The 22,789-nt window shown below is 40.5% G+C and overlaps 1 long non-coding RNA gene across 2 annotated transcripts in view; it reads right to left on the bottom strand.

Moving 5' to 3' along the window:
• The window catches only part of LOC133385856 (uncharacterized), a 54,630-nt gene extending 43,045 nt beyond the window's left edge, over window positions 1-11,585 (bottom strand). For both annotated transcript variants that reach the window (XR_009762981.1, XR_009762980.1), the window contains exon 1: window positions 11,513-11,585. This is a non-coding gene — a long non-coding RNA (uncharacterized LOC133385856). The remainder of the gene's footprint in view (window positions 1-11,512) is intronic.
• Window positions 11,586-22,789: the final 11,204 nt, after the last annotated feature.

The raw sequence follows: 22,789 nt of genomic DNA, 5'->3' as shown, positions 1-22,789 counted from the left end.
TTTTAGATTGTTCGGGGGTGTGGAGGAATGCCCACATCAGAAAGATATAGAAGAGAGAGTCACAGCAAAGAGTGAGGAGATGGTAATAAAGACAAGAGGACCTACATGAATCAGCCAAGGAGTGGGTGGCTAAGCAGGTCACAGATGACAGATGGAATGAATCTGTGAAGAGGGGGGGGAACAGCATACAGCAGCAAGTAGTTAAGAAGTGAAGGCAACATAAAATAACATAGTTTTCTTAGCACACAGTAGTGAAAATGAGACACTCCCCAGTCATGAATAAAAATTAGAGATGTACTGAAATTTCAGATGTTTCCATTTTCATATCATATTTTCAGCAAATTAGTAGCATTCTCTGAAAAAGTGTTTGCAGTAATTTCTTTCAAACCAAACTTTTTTCACAGCAATTCATTATGTTTTCATCCCTTTTTCTTCACATGATGTCAGTTTATCATTTGAAAAAAGGAGATCACGTGGCTCTACTAACCAATTCAGGTTGAACAAAGCAAACAAAGTTGGCAGATAATGACACATGGTATCGCAACATTCCTGAATGTGTGTTAAATAAAATCACACTACTCTATATAGCCAACCTCTACATGACAAATACAACTTTTCATAAAAAAGGGTTTCACTTCATGAACGTGATGAATTTCTCACAAACGGGAGAGAAATTTGAGATAATAATTCAAATATATAATGAACAAAATTCCAATAGGGTTCCCAAAAATGAAATGTTATTTTGAGAAATGTGAAAACAAATTCAAACAGATGAGTAGTTCAGTTCATCCCTAATAAAGATGTTGGCATCAGTAACATCATGAAAGGCAAAATTTCAAGAAACATAATAGCTGAACTGCTTGAGATATTTTAGAACACAAGCTTGCTAAATATAATCTTTTTCTTTTAAATCTTTAATGCATAAAAACATTAAGCCACACTAGCCATAGTAACTGGACAGCATATTATAAAGTAATAATATTTGGAGATGACAGTCCACCATTCACTAATCTTTTTCAGAAGATTGTCATCTTCACACAATTTCTTTTCCCAAATGCATTGAGGAGTGATTGCTTGGCAATTTTTCAGAAGCGACTTGGAACGGATAAACTTAATGAATTTAAAAATACAGTATTGCACTCTTAGGGTACAGTATGATACCTACTATTGGAAGCTTGTAATTGCTGGGGTTTTTTCTTTTAATCTTTTAACAATGTTATTCATTATTTAATTTTGAGAATTGTATTATTTTATTGATGTATTATGTTCTATTGATGTATTGCTATATTCGTGTTTTTTGTAAACCGCCTTGAGGGCCTTTTGGCCATAAGGTGGGGTATAAATTTAATAAATAATAAATAAATAAAATGAAATTTAGATAGAACTCTCATTTTCTAGCAGAAAAATATACTCAACCACAACAGCTTTATCACGTCATTTCAGATCACTTTCCCATCTTCTTTGGTAGTTCTTGGAGTGCAAGCAAGATTTGTACTGCAACATCTAATCAGCTCAATCCTACTCACACATGTGAGCAAATCTCCTTGCTACATCTACTAAGCCAAGGCAAAATGGTGCCAGAATTAGGACCACTGAACTAACTAGAAAGTTCCAGAACAATGGGTAACCCTGATTCTACTTCTGTTATGACAGAATTAGGCTTCCATTTTTTCTCTTTAATAGTGCAGACAGGTTTACCCACATTAAGGGCTTGGCAAAGCTGGCCTGTGCCTACAAGTCTCAATAGGTGGCATGTCAATGGATGAGAGGAGGTTGGGGATATCCAGCCAATAGACATCACTGTAAGTGGGTAATGTGTCTGACACACATAGATGTAGGTCCAGAATCACTGAGGTTACAATTCTATGTACGTGGGAGTAAGCCCCTTTGAATACAATGGGACTTATATCTGAGTAATCATGTATAGTATTGCATTACAGTTCACACATACATAGAATGTCCATACTTGTGGCTATTTATATGCACATCTGACTTTGGCATACCTACACAAATCAGGCAAACATGTTTTTCCCTCTGCCTTGATGTGGAGAGGAATATGCCTTCACGTTCAGTAGCAATTCCTTGTGGAACATAGCTGTCTGTCTCTACATTAGGGTTCCAGTGACAATTGTGAGATTATTCTTCAACAAATATTTTGTAAGTAAATATTCCTAGATATTTAGTGTTTCCTTTCCTCCTCCCCTTCCCCCCTCATACATTACGTTCCAAACAAATCTGCTTCCCTCCTTGTTTTTCATACACTGAGATCTTACTATATTTAGTTATACCAATATCTAAAAGATCATTGGGATACAGCATTGTTTTAATTCTTCATCTCCTGGAGAATTGTTCTTGATTTCTGGATTACTTCTATTTGAAATCACCAAAGACTCTATGCAGCGTGTAAATAAGTGGGGTGACAGCAAACATCCTTGTCATAACCTGTAATAGTAAAAATTCCCCTATCACAAGTGTATGAGAGAGAAATATGACAGCTACAAAGGAAGCAGACAAAGAGCCTGGAATTGTCAAGAGAGTGCAGGGAACAATATCAAGAGTAAATGGGTATCAGAAGTACTGTTATAAAGAAGTTTAAAGCAAGAGGATTTTGAACATGATGCAATAGGTCACAGGAGATCAGTGTAAAGAACATAGTTTGGAAAGGAGAAAGCTACGCTTGTGGGTAATTCAATGTCTGTATGTCTAGCTTAGCTGATGGTCTAGGGTAAACTACCCTAAGAGTGCAATCCTATACATGTCAGCTCAGAAGCCAGCCCCATTTAATTCAGTAGGACCTATCCATAGGGAAGTATGTATAAGACTGCAGCCTAAAGTATCTACATTCAAGTTATATAATTTGTTTTAACTGTTTCTAATATTGTATTTTTGAATTGCAACCTATCCTGGGATTTCATAGTAAAGAATGGGTAAGAAATCTAAATGATAATGATGATAAAACAACAACAACCATAATAATAATATAGGAATACATAATCTGTGCCATAGCCTTTCTGTATTGTCTTGGGAGTATCACTTAAAATCTCTTTAGCACTTTTCTGTATCAATATTAACCTTACTTTTAACATTAATGTTTTTTATAGTGTCTCCAGCACAACAAATCTGCCTTTTGAGTTGGTTATCTTAGGGAATATTAAAACAATGGGGAAATCAAGAGGACAAACCCAATACTTGAAGCAAATGGCCACATAAACCATTAGCTCCATTAAGGATCTCAGAGAAACACCCTGAATCACTGAAGGTAATGTCCACAGGTGCTGCCAAACCACCATGAGTGACACATCTTTTCTACAGCTGCTGGAGAAGGGAGGAGATGAGGCAAAGCACTAGAGACAAAATGGTGCTCACCCCTTCCACAGTGACTGAGCAATCATCTGACATCTCAGCTAATTTGAAAGCGGAATTTGTGTCTCAGCTCTCCTCCCTAAAAACTGTACTTATGGATACTTGGAAAGAGTTAATGACCCCATTAGAGAGTAAGATTGTTATACTGATCAGGATGAGACCAGGGATAAAATAGAGCTTCTTTATTTAATAATTCTTGAACAGTAAAACATCTGAGCTTGTTCTTTGCTAGGCCTCTCCCAGCACACACAACTCTAACTCCAGTAACTAAATCAGTCTAGCTCCCCTTTTCTTTGCTGTGCATCTAACCTAAAGGCACATTTCACTACATTTCTCTTTCTTTGAGTTCTAACTTATTTTGTATTTTTTCTATCAGCAAACATTGTGTAGTATAACATTTAGTCTCTATAACGTTCTGGTTTTCGAATTACTCTTCCTCTGGATGTCACTCTCTTTGAACTCTCAAGAGACAGGCTGTCTTTGGCAGGTGATACTTGCTCACAAGAATTTGTTAGTTCTTTGTTCTCACTCTTTTGAGATTGTTCTGGCAATACATTCTGCTCTTCTGGTATTTCTGCCTCTGTGGTTTGAAAACCAACTGTAGATGTCTCCTGTTCCTTCGGAATGTTCCATTGTTGGTAGTGACAACATAAGATATTGGAGTTTGACTTTGGCTCTGGACTGTTGCTGGTTCAGACCATCCTTTCTGGTTGTCCAGTTTCAGTCTTACTTGTGAACCAGGTTGTAATTTTGGAAGTGTCTTCACTCCATAACATCTGTCATAGTAATATTTGTAGTTTCTTTTAGCCATGTTGTCTGTGGCACAGACGTTTCCCAAATCGGGCCACTTAGGATACAAATTTGCTTCTAAGGTTGAAACTGGTGTTCTTAATTGTCTTCCCATTATCAGTTGTGCAGGACTGCACTTCATTACGTTGATAGGTGTTGCTCTGTAGCTTAGCAGTGCTAGGAAGGGATCTTCCTGACATAAGATTTGCTTTGCTGTTTGTACTGCTCTCTCTGCTTCCCCATTGGCTTGTGGGTCATATTTCTTTGTGAACAAAGTAAACTCTTTCCCTGCAAATTGCTGTCCATTATCTCTTACTATTTCTTTTGGGCATCCCCATCTGGAAAAGAAATTCTTCAGACAACTGATAGCAGTAGAGCTTGTTGAATCAGGCATGTATGCAATCTCTATGTATCTGGACTATCTATTGTGACTAAGTACATTTGTCCTTGTAACTCACAGATGTCTGCTCTCACTCTCTTCCATGGTCCATCTAGCAATGGAGTGGTAATAAGTGGTTCCTTCCATTGTGAAGGTTTATTTGTCTGGCAAAACTCAGAGTTTGCTGTTATTGCCTTGAGGTCTTGCCCTACTCGTGACCACCAAACAGTCATTCTTGCATGTTCTCTGCACTTAGTGATTCCTTGATGATCTTCATGGAGTTTTCCCAACATTTCCTGTCGCATTGTAGCAGAAATGATAATTCTATCACCAAATAGGACTGTTCCTTCCAACTCTGTAAGCCTTCCCTTTTCTGCAAAGAAAGGTTTAAGGTTAGTTGTCACTTCAGACATATACAAGGCCAACAAGTTCTGACAAATTTCAGCACTGTTGAAAGGTCTGGGTTAGTGCTGTTAGCTGCTTGAATGCTTTGAAAGACTGTGGCAGATATTGGTTTAGAAGCTTGTAGAAGATTTACATAGACTTTCCTCAGCTAACTGGGTTGTTTCAAGGTCTGGAGTTTCCAATGGATTTCTTGACAGTGTGTCTGCTACAACAAGAGCTTTGCCTTATCTGTATTCTGCTGGAGGATTGTACTTCATCATGTTTAAAAGGAGTCGATGACATCATACTGGTACTTGATCCAGGTCTTTGCAATTTATTAATGGTACCAAGGGTTTATGGTCTCTACAAAGGGTAAATTATTCTAGCCCATAGAGATATTTTGAGAATTTTTCACAAGCCTAAACAGCAGCTAGACATTCTTTTTCTATCTGAGCGTATAGGGTCTCAGCTTCTGTTACTGCTCTTGAGCAATAGGCCACTGGTTTCAACTCTCCATCATGATTTTGGAGTAGTACTCCTCCCAAGCCATAACTGCTGGCATCAGCACTCACTACGGTCTGCTGGTTAACTTCATAGTAAGCAAGTACTGGAACTTCTGTTAAGAGTTTTTTCACTAAGAAAGCCTTTTCTTGGTTTGGACCCCAGCACCATCTGCTGTTTGCTTTCAAACATGTATTTAATCAGTGTAGGTTATCTGCCAAATTTGGCAAGAAGCTTCCTAAATAATGTACCATGCCCAAAAATCTTTTCAGTCCTGTGATGGAGTCTTGAGGTTTGATTGCAGAAATGGCTTCTACTTTCTTAGGATCTGGACTCATACCATGCTCATTTATGCAGTGTCCAAGATATGTAAGTTCTTTCTGGCATAAGATGCATTCACTGTTGTGGAGTCTTAACCCTGCTGCCCTTACTGTTGCTAAGACTTTGGCCAATCTTTCATCATGTTCTGCCTTTGTGGCACCATAAACCAATACATCATCCATGAACACTGAAATGCCTTCCAGGTGTTGTAACGGTCTGACATTTCTCTCTGAAGCAGCTCAGGTGCACTTGAAATTCCAAATGGCAATCTTCCAAATGGAAGAAGTATCTCCCAAACAGAGTGATGAATGTAGTCAATTTAGCAGTGTCAGCAGCTAGGCAGATCTGCCAGAATCCACTTGCAGCATCAAGCAATGAAAATACGCGGGCACCAGCTAACTGTAGCAGGATATCATCCATAGTAGGAAGAATATACTTTTCATGCTTGACAGCTTTATTTAGTTGTTTTAGATCCACACATATGTGTACAGTTCTGTCCTGTTTTGGTACTGGATCCATTGGTATGCACCAATCAGCAGATTCTGTGATAGGTTCTATGACTCCACAGCGAACCATTCTATCTCGTTCTGCCTTTATTTTGGGTAGCAGTGGAAATGATATTGTTCTGGCAATGTGAATAGCATAAGGTACAGCCCCTTCTTTGAGCCTTATCTGTACTGGTAACATCTTCAAAGTTCCAACTGTATCAGGAATTTCTGTGGAAAGCTCATCCAAACGATGCACCAACCCCATCATAGTTGCAACATCTTGGCTTAGGAGGTTATTGGTCTTTGCACAGATCGCATAGACCTTAAAGTCATAGTCATTGTCTCTATAGCAGGTTCTTGCTATGAAGTATCCCATGCAATTTAGATTCTGTCCTCCAGGACCAGTTAAAACTGCTGTTGTTTGCTGGAAACTAGGCAGGTTAGAAAAAGACTTATAAACAGACTCAGAAATTATGCTGACACCTGCACCAGTGTCTATTTTAAACTTTATTGAGAGCCCACTGATTTGCAGTGATACTTCCCAAGGATCTGTGGAATTTTCCACCATGTGTCTGGACCCAAACAAAATTGTTCTTGACTTTTCTGTTACTCCACAATTTCACTCACCGTTCTAGAGCGGCACACAGCAGCAAAATGACCTATCTTACATTTGTGGCATTCTGCAGACTTTGCAGGACAGATTGCTCTTTGTGTATGCCCTTTCCCATATCTTGTGTATTGCTCTTAATGGATGAATATAATTACGCAACACTAGCGGTTGCCAATTTCGCCATGGCAGCTCAAAAAATGAGAGATTCCTTTGTCAAGAGAATCTCTCCCAGGCATGAGTCTTCCTACACGGGCAAAGAAATGTAAATTTGTGGTGGTTTGTATGTATGTATGTATGTATATGTTTCGTCTTGTACTCTTGCACATGGCCCATGGCTAAGCATGCAATAAAGTTTTACTACATATCTTGTGTATCTAGGGGCTTTTATTTGAGCATTAGATGTTTGACTATATATTTGTTTCTGGTATTTTGGAGTTTGGGGTTTCCATTTCCGCAGGGGTTTCTTGGCTATTTCTTGCAGCCCTTTTAAAGCACCCTGGTCTTGGACCTGGCCTTTTATAAGGTCTGAGTTTCTTATCATCTCCACAGCTCTCTCCAAAGTGAGATTGGATTCCATTTGCAGCTTCTGGGACAGGTCTTTATCCAAAATTCCCATTATCAATCGGTCTCTGAGCATTTCACTCCTGGTGTCCCCAAAAGCACATTCATCAGCTTTCTCATGCAGCCATTTTATGTAGGCCTCTGCAGATTCCCCTGGTGTCTGATGTCTCTGGTGAAAGCATGCCCTCTCATGAATGAGATTCTTCTTTGGCACAAAATATTCATCAAATTTCCCCAAGAGTAGGAGACAGTCATCCTGGTCCTCTGCAGCAGCCAACTCAAATGATTTAAATATCTGCTCTACTTGCTGGCCCATGCCATAAATCAAGGAACATACCTGGATTATTTCCTTCTCTTCATTCAGTTTTTAGCAATGCAGTATCTGGAAAATTTCTGCTTCCAGTCTGGCCATGCTGCAGGCCTGGTGAAATCAAAGGCCTCTGGTGGGGAAAACTTTGCCATTGCTTTCCTTTTTTTCTTCTTCGGTTGTCCCAGGAGACAGTATGAGGATTATTTCTTAACTTCTGACACCATGTTATCTTGAACAGGATGAGACCAGGGATAAAATAGAGCTTCTTTATTTAATAATTCTTAAACAGTAAAACATCTGAGCTTGTTCTGTGCTAGGCCTCACCCAGCACACACAACACTGACTAACTCCAGTAACTAAATCAGTCTAGCTCCCCCTAGGGTGTGTAATACCCTCTAGAGAAATTTAACTCTTTCTTTGCTGTGCATCTAACCTAAAGGCACATTTTACTACAAAGATCACAGATACTGGCAAACGTATTGACAGTATACCTGAGACTGTGTCAGTTGCTTTTGATACTGGGCTGGCCAATTCTAATGCAATTCAAAGGCTGCAAAAAGACAATCTTCTTATGAAAACTTGCTTGGAGGAGATCAAGAACCACTCTTGTTATTTAAATTTATGCCTGAGGAATTTTAATGATGGGGTGGAGAATGATGATTTAGAAGACTTTTAGTAGGTTGGTTTAAAGCCCTCCTCCCCTCTTCAAAATTGTCAGTGCATGCATTTGAGCACGCACACCACACTGTGGCCCCGAGGCTCAAGGAAAATACCCCTGCTATGGATGTGATGATTTGCTTTGCCAGATTCACTATAAAGGAAGAGATATGGAAGCAACTGAGATCATTCACTAATATCTTACCTGACAATCAGCCCATTACGGTCCTACAAGATTTGTCTGCTAAAACCCTCTGATGTCATTGCAAACTCCATCCTTACACTAGCTGACTACAACAGGCAGTCATAAAATATTACTGGAGTTTCCCATTCAAGCTGATTGTCATGCAAGGTACCATGATGCTCTCTGCCTCAAATGTGAAGGAAGCAAAGGATTTGTTGCTGTCATTAGAATTGGAGCTGCCCCGGGAGGCTAGTGATAATGATCAAAATGCAGGTGAAGATAGAGATGGTTGAGGGATTTTAGACAGTGGATGGGAACAAGTACTACAGAACTGTTACTCCAGGAATCCTGGACCAGATTTGCCAGAACAACCACCACCAGATTTCTTGTCTAGGTTCCTGCTCTCTTCATCTCTGTGAAACAAATGACCTGCCCAGTCGACCAATGAATGCTTCCACTGAAACCCTATCTGGAGTTTTGCCGCACTGATTCTACATTCATGCTCTACCTTGCATCACATCTTTGGTATTGTTTTTAACAGTGCTATTTATCATCATATTGTTGCCCTACAACATGTTCTGGCTGTATTTTCACTGGTTCTTACTTTGTTACTTTACCCAGACTCACACAAGGAACTTGCATGTTTCTTTTTGTTTTATTCTTCCCCTACAGAGGTTGCAAACGGTATTGCACCTCTACACACACTCACTGTATCTGTCTAGGCCAATTCGGTCCTTGAAGTGCTTCCACTGTTGTGGATGCACTTATTCAGCCAGGTTGAACTGCAACTGGAGGGGAGGGGTTGTTATTCATGGTGGGAAGTTGGGGAAGAGCTTTGCGGTGGGGCACAACTCAAGAACAGGGCTACTACCCACCTCGCTGTCATTGCTTGTGGTACATTTCTGATATCTGGGATCTTTTTGTTTGATTGTTTTGATAGGTTATGATGGAGTTTAAGATGGTTACTCTAAATGTTAATGGTTTGGGGAACATGGGTAAATGAGACAGAATTACAAGGTACCTGAAAGAGGAAAAAACATCAGTGACTTTCTTGCAGGAAATCCACAAGTCTCAGTCCATGATAATGGTCATCTTGGAGAGGAGGATGTGCACGCTTCACTCTCCTCAGGCTTAATGGAGAATATGCAAAAACCACCAGACAAAGGAGGAGGAAGAGAAATCCAGGTAACCCCACCCTTTAGGAAGTTACATCACTGGTAAACAGGTACATGGAATATTTCCCAAATATCCCTTAAAGAGAACATGCAAGTTTGCTTATTCTAACACCAACTACTCTGGGATCTGGAAACAAGTCAGGATGTTGCTAGGTAGTGGAAACTCAATTTGAGGATTATGGATCCATTAGCCTCAGTTAAAATACAAATTCTCTCTAAGCTGATGTATTTATTTCAAATCTTACCAACGCATATACCCTTAAAGCAATTACAGTCTTGGCAAAATAAAGTTAACCAGTTCATCTTCAGCTCTAGGATGCTCAGCATTCAGAAATCTTTACTATACAGACCAGTCTGGGAAGGAGGCTGGAGAGTTCCTAATTTTGGATTATACTTTGATGCTAACCAAATTAGAAACATGGTTCCTTTTATTCTAAGTTATGGTTTAAAACAATGGATACAGCTGGACCACCAGATGGTTCAAGGTGTCCCAATAACAGCCTTTCTTTTATGGAAACATAAGTTCCATTCCTTGTCCTGGATTGCCAACAGATTCACCCTTCTGATGTTTAGTACATGGAAAAAGTGGGCTAGTGTGCTTACCCCAGGGATGTCCCTTTGATCCCATTAGCTTACTACCCTTCCTTCCTGAACAAGTTTAGGCAAACAGAAATTAAGGCTTAGAGGTTGAAGGGGCTTACTGTTTGGGCAATTTTTACAAGAACAAAGTTATAACAACAAAGGATGCCTTTAAGAGTAAGTTAGATGAAACGCCATTCCCATGGCCTCTCTGTGCCCAAATTCATTCATTTATTTCATCCTCTGTGGTCAGGGACAGTGCTTCTCATCCCTCAACAGGAACTGTGAGGTCTCATATTAATGTGGAGCTTAACTTCCAACATTTATTGGTGGTTATTACCTTCCTATACGGGCAGAGCAACTTCATGAGATCCCCCTGGGAACAAGATCTTAGTGTGACTATTGAACCTGAAATATTGTCTGCACTTTGGGGCAAATCATCCTTTCAATCTGTTTCAACTAATACAAATGAGGTGTCTTTAAAACTACCGTACAGGTGATATTTAACACTGAGGAAACTGTCCTATATCTGTCTGCATTCTTCTCCCACATGCTGGAGAGGATGCCAGGCACATACCTCCACATGTGGTGTGATTGCAGCAACTTACAGAGCTTTTGGACTAAGATTTTCCATAAATAAGCTCAGTTATGAATCAGTGGATCTACCCCTCCCCACAACTTGCTTTATTGAACATTTTTCTTGGCCAGGACCTGGATCTACAATGTAAGAATTTAACTGGACATCTCTTAGTGGCTGTGAGGGGTGTAATTGTGAAATACTGGAAGGACTGTTCTTACATTAATTTTTGAGACTGTGGCAGCTAGCCCTTCTAGAGAAACTTGCTCAGAAACTGAGGGTAGCATGCTGACCAAAAAAAACAAAAAACCACATTTTCATCTGTGTGGTCAGACTTTATTAGTTGTGTTAACAGGCTGGAATATGGCCACTCTCAACCATCAGATAAAAGAGAATAAACAGAGGGTGGCTAGCATCCAAACTGGCAATCAAAAAGAGAAGGTCAAAGACCAAGATGCTGGAGAGTGGGAACTTTTATTTTTGATAAAACCCAATGCGTTTCAGCCTGTTATCTACAGGCCTTCATCAGGGGCTATGGTAAACCAAACACAGAGGACAAATTAGTTCTACACACATATAAAATAATATACATATACATAGTACATATAAACCTTTTGAACAGTCTTATACTCACATAATAGCTTGTAAGATTAAAAGACGAGCAAATCGCTTTCTGTACTGTACCAATATCAAACGTCTCAACAAGTAATACAATGGATTGTCTGTATATATATATGCAAGCAACCCAAAGCAAGGTGCAGGTGAATGCAATTATGTTCCCTTTTGCATTAGGAACAGCTAACACCTGGATGCAAGAAACAGATAAGGGACTAAGGGAAATTTTTAAAATTTACAATAGGGGAAGAAGCTCAAAATCTTCATTTAAACCACTAGGGGTCATTGTTTTAAAAGTTAATATCCAATATAACTCTTTCCTCAATAGAATATCTTCATTCTCTCCATGCACTTTCTCCAAAACCCCAAACCCAAGACTGTTCAAAAGGTTTATATGTACTATGCATATGTATATTATTTTATATGTGTGTAGAACTAATTTGTCTTCTGTGTTTGGTTTACCATAGCCCCTGATGAAGGCCTGTAGATAACAGGCTGAAACGCGTTAGGTTTTAGCAAAAATAAAAGTTCCCACTCTCCAGCATCTTGGTCTTTGACCTTCTCTTTTTGATCACTCTCAACCATCAGCATACACCTCCCTTTGCATGTCATAGTTGTTGGAAGTGGGGCAGGAGCAACTCCTGTTTTGTTCTTTTGTTTGTGCTCCAGAAGGAAGATAGAGCTAGGGTCCTCCAGATGGATAGGCTTGTTTACCTTTTACCTGTGATGCTCTGACTGACTTCCTTCTGTCGCTAGACTGTGACACCTTTAGGGAAGCTTACCTGCCCCTCCTCCTTCTGCCCTTTCCATTCCTTTCTTCTCTGGCTGTCCATGAGAGAGGAGACTCCCTTTGTCTCTCTCTCTCTCCGAGCATGGGGCTGACTCCTACACCTGGGAGTTATGCCTCCAACTTAGCTAGTTAGTTAGAACTAGGGATGCCTTTTCTATCTGCTATGTATTTCTCTAAATAAAGTAGCTTTTCTTATTTTACTAAGTCTCCAGTCTCAGTGATGCTGTTGCAGGGTAAAAGCCTGCTTTCTTAGGCAAACGCACGCACACGCTGGCACACTTGCATTTCAACATCTGCTGTTGTGGTGCTGCTTTTAAACGAAATTAAGAAACACAACTACACACAGCGCAACAAGAGTTAGGCTGTGAACTCACAAGTCGCCTACAGCAAAGTGTTTCCATTAGTCACACCTGGAGGAGGAAAGGGTTGATCTGCTGATCAGCTGCGAAATCTCTAAAGCATTTTTTTTTAAAGAAAAAACACTCAAGCCGATCCCACCAAGTTTTACAGTGGGGTTTGACTAGCATTGTGAGCCCGTTTTCAGAAAAGAGAGATGGAGACTGGAACAGGCAGAACAGTCAGTGTGCTTCTACCCTTCTATCCTGGATACTCCAGAGCCTTTTCTAATCTTGCTTCATTCCCAGATGCAATGTGTCTTTTGTGTGTCTTGATGTCTATACTCTCACAGGTGTCCCACCTGGGTTTTTGTTTAGGGGGGATTTTGGTTTGTCTTGGGCTTGATTTGTTGCTCTGTTTCTTTGTATTGCCTGTTAAAATACAATATCTATATTTTTTAAAAAATGAGAGAGGGGAAATCATTTGTCAGTGACAGATAATCACAGCTGTATTTTCTATTGGCCAGAGTGTCAAGTAGTCAAATGGGGAAAGACTGCAATAATGTGAGGAGGCTATCTACAAGCAGGGGTGGCTAATCTGTGGTTTTCCAGATATTGTTGGATTCCAACATCCCCAGCCAGCATGGTCAATGGTCAGAGATGATGGTAGTCTAATAATATCTGGAGGCCCACAGATTTACCACTCCTGATCTACAGGAATACCAATGGACCCTAAAATGATTGGGGATTCATATAAAAGTTCAGAGAGAGTGCAGCCCCCTTGTTTGTTTGTTTAGCATTTCTGCACTGCTTACCTAAGCAGCACTCAACAAAGCAACACAAGCTTCAGAACTTTGCTGGGTCAAGAGAGAATTTAACCAGACTCATGGGGAACACTAGCCTGTTCCATGAGGCAAACTAATTTGCCGGAATACTGGACAGAATTATTTTGCTTTTTTTTTCTGTAAGGAGGGTTTAAGGAACTCTGAAATGGTTGGGAGGGGCACTGCTTCCTTCCCTCCTAATGCACATTGTTGCTGTCAAGGTACAGTGCGCTGTTCATTTGTTGAACATACATGTGTCAACATGACTTCATTGTGGAAGGCTTCCCACAACTAGCATCCTGACAAATGTTTCTTCTGCAAGTAGTCGGTATGTATGGCATAAAATTACCCTATCATCACCGGAGCTTGGAAAAGTTATTTTTTGAACTACAACTCCCATCAGCCCAATCCAGTGGCCATGCTGACTGGGGCTGATGGGAGTTGTAGTTTAAAAAAGTAACTTTTCCAAGCTCTGGTCATTGCTTTCTGTTAGCTCATTCCAGCATATGTGGAACCATTAGAAAAATAAACTGAATTACTGGAATGGGCTGGTCACCCCACAGATGAAAATAGGACTTTTCCATTCCCATAAATTGCTAACTTTCTTCATAGAAGAAAACGATCTGCCACTTCATAGACAGACACATAGACCAAGGCCCAATTCAAATACATAAAGGAGAAGCAGAAGCTTCTTACAACCCAAAACTCCAACCCTTGCTGGCTTCTCTTAAGAGATAATCACCTGTCTGTGTCTTGTCCATCTCCATCAGGGGGACAGACTGACTCCCCTATGAGGAAGTACTGTAGCATTGGGAGCTTTTTAGTTTAAAGAAAAGGCAAGTAAGAAGTGACATGATAGAAGTATATGAAATTATGCATGGCATGGAGAGAGTAGCTAGAGAAAAGCATTTCTCCCTGTCTCATAACACTAGAACTTGTGGACAACCAATGAAGCTGAATATTAGAAGATTCAGCACAGGCAAAAGAAAGGACTTCTTCACAGAGTGCATAGTTAAACAATGGAATTTGCTCCCACAAGAGGCAGTGATGGCCACCAACTTGGATGGCTTTGAAAGAGGATTAGCAAATCATGGAGGATAAGGCTGTCAACGGCTATAGATATCAATGGCCATGGTCAAAGACAGTATACTTCTGAATATCAGGCGCTGGAAACCTCAGAAGGGGAGAGTGCTGTTGCACTCAGGTCCTACTTGTGGGCTTCCCATAAGCATCTTGTTGGCTACTGTGAGAACATGATGCTGGACTAGACAGACCATTAGCCTGATCCAGCAGGCTCTTCTCATATTCTTCTCAGTGCTGTTTTGATGAGTGTTCAGGGGTAACTTTCATAGTGGCCTTTGCTAATCATCCCTCCAGATCTGAGGCTGCTTGAATCAGACTGTCCTTGAAACCTAGCTTGGACTACTATTATGTAGCAATAGCTTAAAAATATAAGGAGTATATTTTATTTCCTTCATTGGAATAGAGATATATAGAAATCAAAGTGTCATATACTCTGGGTGTAACCATTTCAGCTTTGCAGCTCATAGTCAAGAACCTTAACACTTTTGATATCCTTGTGAATCAAAATGTCTCTGTCTCTGAGGTACACAAACAGACCTACATTCTGTTCCATTCAAGATATTTAAAATTGTTAGAATAGGGACAGCCTTTTATGACCTCATAACAGATTATTTGATAAAGACTACAGTTTTAAAATGAGGCCTTAATCCTGAGAGCCATTCAGCATATGCCTTCATCAACATCATGCCTGTAATGGATTTTCCAGGGAGGGACATTGTGTAGAGACACACTTACTGTTGTGCCAATTCCAGTACGTCTCCAGCTCTGTTTTCTGAAAATGGGGGTACAGAACACTAGTCAAATTTTGCCCCCTTTTCTCTAAAACGTGGTCAGATCAGCTCCAGTGTGGGTGTTTTTTTAAAAAAAAATTAGCTTCAGATATATTTCACAGCTGATTGGTAGATCAACCTGTTGGTGTGGCCAATGGAAATGCTTTGGTGCAGGCTCAGGCAGAGACAGTGACTGGTCCAACGCTTTGCTATGGGTGGTCCTAAAAGGTCTGAAGTCAGCAGTGGGGAAGGGAGGTGTGTCCAGCCAAGGGCACAGTTGCTTCAAAACACAGCCAAAAGAAACATTCTCACTGCTTTGGAAGCTACTAGTGTACCCACTGCCATTATTTCTGTTTTCAGTGCCAAACCTTTGTCTAGAAAGTACACCAGAGACAACATAAGAATAAATCTACTCACTTTTTTCAGACTTACTTGTATTATTGCCGACCATGTTTAATACTGGAACGACACACAGATGCACACACAGACACACACACACAGTTTCATTACAGCTAACTCATTAGCTATAACCTTTATGCCTTACTCTTTGCACTCTCCCCAAAGGCAGCATCCCAATTCCTTGAGATATTTAAAACAGGAATAGGAAATAAATTATATAATTACTTGGTCTATTATACAATTAGCTCACCATAGAGATGGAAATAAACCTGTCTTCAAAAACATGGAGATGGGAAAGCATATCAAATACTTCTTTTTCAATGTCTATTTCCAGTGTGTTTTCTCCATGTCCTTTTCCACTTCATTTCTTGATTCATCTCTACAGCCACCTTTAGCTCTTTAGGAAATGAAAATTTCCCCTCTCCTTTTCCTATGCCTTTTCCTTTGTGTCTCCCTAGTTTTTTTCTCTTTCTTTAAAGAGCTGAAGATAATACATACTCTGACCTTTTTTTTTAACGAAGTTTGAGATGAGATCTCTAGTACTGATATTCAAATGCTCAGCTTCTGCCCTCCTTCAAAGTGAATTGGCCTATTCTAGCCAAGCCTTTCCTGTCAAAATAGTTTTATTACATGTTGCAGCTCAAACCCACCCAACATGAATTACAAGAAGGGACAAACAGAAATTGATGCCAGCCTTGCAATTTCAAATCTTGGTTTAGAGAATGGGGGCAAAATTCACAGCAAGGTTAAAAAAAAACCTCTTGAATAGTTTCAATATAAAAATTGCACCCCCTCCAAAAAAACACAGTGCACTTTAAAAGCATTTGTTGTCATTACTTTTTATATCTTGCAAGAACAAGAGCAATGTCATTTCCAGCACAGGCCAATCACCTGTAAAACAAACAAGCAAGCAAGCAAAATACCTGCTTAATTGTTTGAAACAATCAGTGAGGTAGACAGATATAGGAGTGTTCACATGTTACATTCAGTGTTACAATCTGTGTAAGCTGTTCTCGTGTTGCATTCAAGGAGTGTACAATAAGTAGCTGTGTACACAAATAGTTAAGTTGTACACTCGCGCAGTAATTCACATGCTACATTCAACAAGGGTACAGTCCGTGTACCTGTGTACACAATAACTGACTTGTACAAATCAACAAGGATACACTGTTTCACGCAACCAGTTGTACATGTGTAGAGACTGCTTATACCTGTGTTCAGTGTAATGTGTGAACAAGCCTATTAAGATGCTCCTAAGGAATCCTGAGTTCTGAAACACAGGTGGGGGAGGGGGCTCCTGACCTACCCCCTCTTCCATCCTTCCCTCCCTTGCTACATAGGAATTCTTTTTTTTTTTTTTTTCAATAATTTTTATTCAGATTTTCATAAAACATACAAGACAAAATCATAAAACATTCAAAGACAAAAAACAAAATCAAAAATAGTTAAACAAAAAGAAAAAAAGAAAAGAAGAAAAAAAAACAAAAAAAACAAAAAAAAAAATAAAGAGTAAAATATTGACTTCCCATTTGTCAAAGATCAAATCAGTTATAAGTCTATAATATATAGCAATCCTGTCTCTTAAGTCATATTATAAAATCACTTTCCTCCAGTAGTTATCTTACTTAATCATCAAATCTCATAAACATTACTTTATTCTTTCCACAAAAAGTCAAAGAGAGGTTTCAATTCTTTAAGAAATATATCTATCATTTTTTTTTCCAGATAAGCATATCGATTAATCCATCTCATTACTAATTATGATAATCTTATTGTCATAACCATAGTCAAAATAAACATTTCAATTAATCCATCACATCAGAATCTGTTAGGTTCAGTAATTTCAGTAGCCATTGTTCTATTATCTCTATTAGTTCCATTTTCCATCTTCTATCTTCAGTAGTCTTGTTAAGTCCAGTAATTTCAATATCCAATCTTCCATTATCAGTATTCCATAATAATCTTGCTGTCAAAGCCATAGTCATATAATAAGAGTCTGATGGGAATTACCTCTATCCCAAATATTTTCTTGCCATCCATTCTGAATAAGTTGCTGAAATACTGCTGTAAAATCATATCTCTGTTCTTTTTTTCAAAATACACTGGGTCATCTCTTAAAAGTTTTTCCATTGTCACATGGCTGCAGTTAATTCCATAGATTTTCTCTATATTGGGCTCCATCACATCATTCCAGTCCAGAAGATAATCCATGCCATTGATAACTTTATCTCTAGAATCTTCATTAATTTCTTCAGAGATAACATTGAGTTCCAAACAATAGATTTTATTTCTAAAATCCATAGACTCCAAATCTTGTTCCTGTTCCACGTTTGTTCCAATCTCCGGGATCTCCTCTCTCACAGGGACCCCTATTCCAGTCTCCAGGGTCTCCTCTCTCACAGGGACCCCTATTCCAATCTCCGGGGTCTCCTCTCTCACAGGGACCCCTTCCAGGGTCACCTCTCTCACAGGGACCCTTATATCTTTAATCTCCTGCTTCATTTTACTCAATTCAATTTTCGTTATCTCAATCTCATTCATTATTCTCTGAAACATAGTTATTTCCAGATTCTCAGCCACTTTCTTAATTGCCATTTTAAAAGAAAAATATAGGAAAACCACTTCTTATTTCAGCAACAATTGGGTTAATACTCCAAACTTGGTGACATCACAGTATAAACAGAGCAGACAGCCTTATCTCTCCAATAGTTAAGTAAACAAAATGCAGTTCCCAGGATCGAAGCAATTAATGGCAATCGTCAAGAAACAGATTCGTCAAAATAAAATAGACCAAAAAGAGAGTAGTCTCAAAACAGTATAATATTTTTCAAAATAAAAATCTGGAATAGAAATCCCTCTTCTGTGTGTATCTTTAGAATGCAAATCCAGGACAGCTTTTTGCAACAAAAACAGAGATAAGCTATTAATTAGTGCGTAGCAGAGAGAAGTTACGGCTCCCCAGTGAGATGTCAAAAACCGATCAATCTGGCAAATCTCTTTTAAACAGCAACAATTTAAGTCAAGTAAAAGAAAAATATAGAAAGAAGGGTGCTTGCCTGTTAGTGCGTTCTCTCTTAGAAGATAAGATGAACGTTCGCTTTAACAGATAGAGCTTGCTGTTGAAAATCCGTCCCACCTTCGTCGGCTGGACCTCGTCCCATAAATTAATGAGATCTGGTCGTCCCAACAAAAATAGGCTTTGAGGTTAATCTCTTCGTTTCTCCCTACCCGGGAGAAGTTTAATCAGTCAAAAAAAAAAGAAAAAACTGACTGATATATCTGAATAAGCTTCTTTTGAGGCAGGAGCCCGTCTCAAAAGCAGGCACAGGCTAAGTCACCCTTCCCGGAAGTCCCCTTGCTACATAGGAATTCTAGGGATTGCCTGTCTTGATAGGGAGGATAATGCTGAAAATTAACTTGGGGGCGTGGGGAGTTAGCACCACGGAGCAGAAAAAAAGATGGCTTCAGTGGGTGCTAGAAAATAGTTTATTGAAATGAGTCTGACGCTTTGGGGTGTGAAACCCTTCTTCAAAAGTAATTCTTCCTTGCCTAATTCTTTCATGAAAAGACCTCCTGTGTCTAGGTCAGGGGTTCCCAAGCTGAAGTCTGTAAGCTTCATTCAAGTGGCTAATGGTATGTCTGTAAAAATACAATAAAAATCATACATCATGTGGCACAACACATTACAATTGCTACAACAGGGAGAAAAACCATTAAGTAGTCCGCCATGACCCTCAGCAGTTTCCAAGTAGTCCATGGAAAAAAGTTGGAGAACTACTGGTCTAGGTGATAGCCTTATGTAGAGAGGGTCCATTCTTCGAGAGAATTGGACAAGGTCATTTACCTCTAAAGAAAGGTATTCCACCTGTTAGGTCCAAACCCAACACGCAAGTCGCCCTGTCAACCCCAACTCACTTATTACACCCGGGAAGAGTGCAGAGTTGAGTGCAAATGAACCCACTATCAGAGATCAAGTAACACGAGACAAAAACCTTTGCAAAGGGGACCCAATACTTACAAGCCGAAGCAGGCCAGCATGGGAACCTCGTTTATTGGTGTTCAAGGGTTTATATAGGCTTACCCCGAAGTTTACAATATCGGGTTCACGTCATAAGATACAAAAGAAGCAATTGCCAACTGTCATAGCTTGGGGGCATATGTAAGGAGGTAAAGGGGTACAGGGGGAAGGACAAAGTAGAAACATCAAGACTATCTCTTAGACTTTATGTCTGCATATTTCGCATGTCCTTGAGATAAGCACTATGCAGGAACAGACAAGGCAACTATTGAGGGGAGGCCCAGCTGCAACCCTAAACTGCGCCCCCTAAACTGGAGACAAACATGATATTACTCTGCTTACATATCAAAGGAGTATTACAAGTCAAGGATATGAGGGGCATTGGAATAGCGTTTGACATTTCTATGCAAGGCGCGTTTGTAACAATAAGCAAGGCCATAAGCATAAATGTGATACAGAAATGCATAGTAGGGAAGTTTCCAGCTTACACTGGCTTTTATTATGCGAGCCACTGGAATGTAGGTAAGGGTCAGGTCACCAGGAAATAAACCGACATTTTATATCAAGAGTCATATAAAGGCCACTTTGGTTCTATTTCCCATGAAGCCCAAGCTGGTTTAGGTAAGACAAGTGAATTATAGTTTTACAGGCACTGGGGGTTTCAATTTATCCCTAACAGTCCCCCCTTTCAGCCCTGAGAGACTGACTAGTCTTTCAGGTAGCTGTATTTCCCTGCTTGGGTTGCCAAATCGGTCTCAAAGCCATTTCCACGTACGTTGGTTGTGGTTTTCGGGAAAAGGACAGTGTGAGCTTGCCCAAACAAACCGAGACTAATTGCATCAAATTAGGAATACATTGCAAACAACAGCAAGCAGAAATCAACAAAGCAAGTACCATAACAATGTAAAATAAAATTTTGTGCCAGTCAGGCCATGCAGAAAACCAGTCAGAAAACCCAGAGAACAAAGAGAAATTCCCAATGCGCTCTACCTCATGATAAATGTTTCCGATATCGTTAATGTGTTTAATGACGTCAGCCTTGCTGTCCGTAATATGGGTACAACATTCGCTCCCTATTAACGAACAGACCCCCCCCCGTGAGATCTTAATAAAAAATCCAAGGCGAGCCGGTTTTGCAAAACTACAGTTCTAATTTGTCCTTGTTCATTTGTAAGATCTGAAAAGGAAATGGCCGAATCATTCATAAAACGTTCAAAAGCTTGGGAAAGTTCTATGAGTTCCTGGTATGTTTTGGCTGCGCCATACATTGGAAAAAATCCTCTCAACACTGCCTCCCCTGTGCCTCTCTTATTACGGCGGCGCAAAGTGGGCACAGTGGGGGAAACCCGGAGCCCTGGCACCACCCTTCCCAGAGTGCAGGTCCAGGAGCCTGATACTGGTAGTTTCCTTACCGCTGAGTGTCCACAAAGCCACCAGAGTCCAGCTGGGGTTTGGTGGTCCACTAAGTCCGTGAGGAAAGCCACCAGATGATGGTCTGCAAAAGTCAGCCGCAACAGATGCTGCCAGATGGATAACCAAGTCAAGCCCTCTGCTCTGTGTGTTCCATTCAAAAATGTCCAATTACCCGGGTTTGTAGAGTAAATCAAGCCATCACACATCATCCCACCCGTTGGCTGGCTTCCGCTGCTTACGCAGACTGATCTGGCGATGGGCCCGCTTAGAACCAGCCCCCCTTCTAGTTCCTGTGAGCTGGAATGTAAGGCAAAGGAAATATATTCTTTTAACGGCAGAGGGGCCCCAGTCAAGGGGACTCCAGCCTGTCCATGTGGTGGTGTGTGTGCACAGACATAACAAGTGCCCTTTTTAGGAGCTGTTTCTTCCATTAAGGCAACACACGTATTACCATCCCACCCATCGCCTATTTTAGTATTTCTTTGTTTAAACCCACCTAATGTTTTTATTTTTTGTGTAGCCTGTGTTACCTGTTTCTGTAAAGGTTTCTGAGCACTCAGTTTATCATTCAGCCACGCATAGCAAGATGGTATACCGATACCCACACAAAACTTCTGTTTTTCTGTTGTTCTGAATTGAAAAGTAATTCTATTATCTTGTGTCTGAAAAGTAAGCATGTTATACTCCGCTCTTATGGACTTTACATCCACATTAGGGGGGCAACCATAGTTAGGCATAGGGCGATATTGTCTGCACCGAAGTGCAAGTCTGATGGGCCATTCAATTTCCACTTGGATACAATGTACTATCCAGCTGCCTGTGTAGTTATGTTGCAATATAACAGCTGCTTTATGACACAAACGTCCCGCAATGTCAGCCTTCACCATTCCTTCCTTTATCTGGTCCACATCATACAGGAAGGGATCTGGACAGTCCTGTGTTTTTGGAATTGTTCGTCCAAAATCTTTCAGATAGTAATAGTCATTGTCACTGCATATTTTCACATTGGGGGGGCAACATAGGGGCCAGGCATGATGAATCAAAACACCCACAACCCACAAGTAGGCAGACATCCTCCATCCTTGCCGGGGCATTTCTGCGTTGATGTTTACTCGATGTCTGCGTCCTGGAAAGGGAGTTGGGCCGCCTGCCACTGGCCTGTTTCTTCGTTCCTCTGCAAACGTATTTTGGGGACCTGGGGGGGGGGTGCCGCTACCACAGCAGGCTTTACGTGGGAATGGTGTATCCACGACTTCCGTCCTTCCAGGAAGATGGCTGCTTGTGTGGTTAAAAGGACTTGATGTGGTCCTGTGTATCTTGGCTGCAAAGAATCGCCCCTCACGAATTTCTTTGGCCAGACAAAGTCCCCAGGACAGTATGGATGCACCTGGTCCTCAAGGGGCACCGTCTTGGTGGATCCCGCAGCTTTCCACAGTTCACGGAGTCTATTCTGCAGAGAAAGATACTGGGATACAGTTATGTGATCCCCCCCCAATAGTGAAACATCCACCTTTGGCAAGCTCCCCCCTTTTGCGGGAGGCCTGCCATACATTAATTCAAATGGCGAGAGCCCTAAGGCTCGGGTAGGGCGGGTGCGCAAATGGAAAAGAACAAGGGGGAGTACCTGAGGCCACCTTAAACCTGTTTCCTGAGTATACTTAGCC

The sequence above is a fragment of the Rhineura floridana genome, chromosome 5, assembly GCF_030035675.1.
Source record: "Rhineura floridana isolate rRhiFlo1 chromosome 5, rRhiFlo1.hap2, whole genome shotgun sequence".
NCBI classification, from domain to species: domain Eukaryota; kingdom Metazoa; phylum Chordata; class Lepidosauria; order Squamata; family Rhineuridae; genus Rhineura; species Rhineura floridana.
Note: the sequence above shows the minus strand (reverse complement) of the source record. Positions and strands in the feature narration are given on the sequence as shown.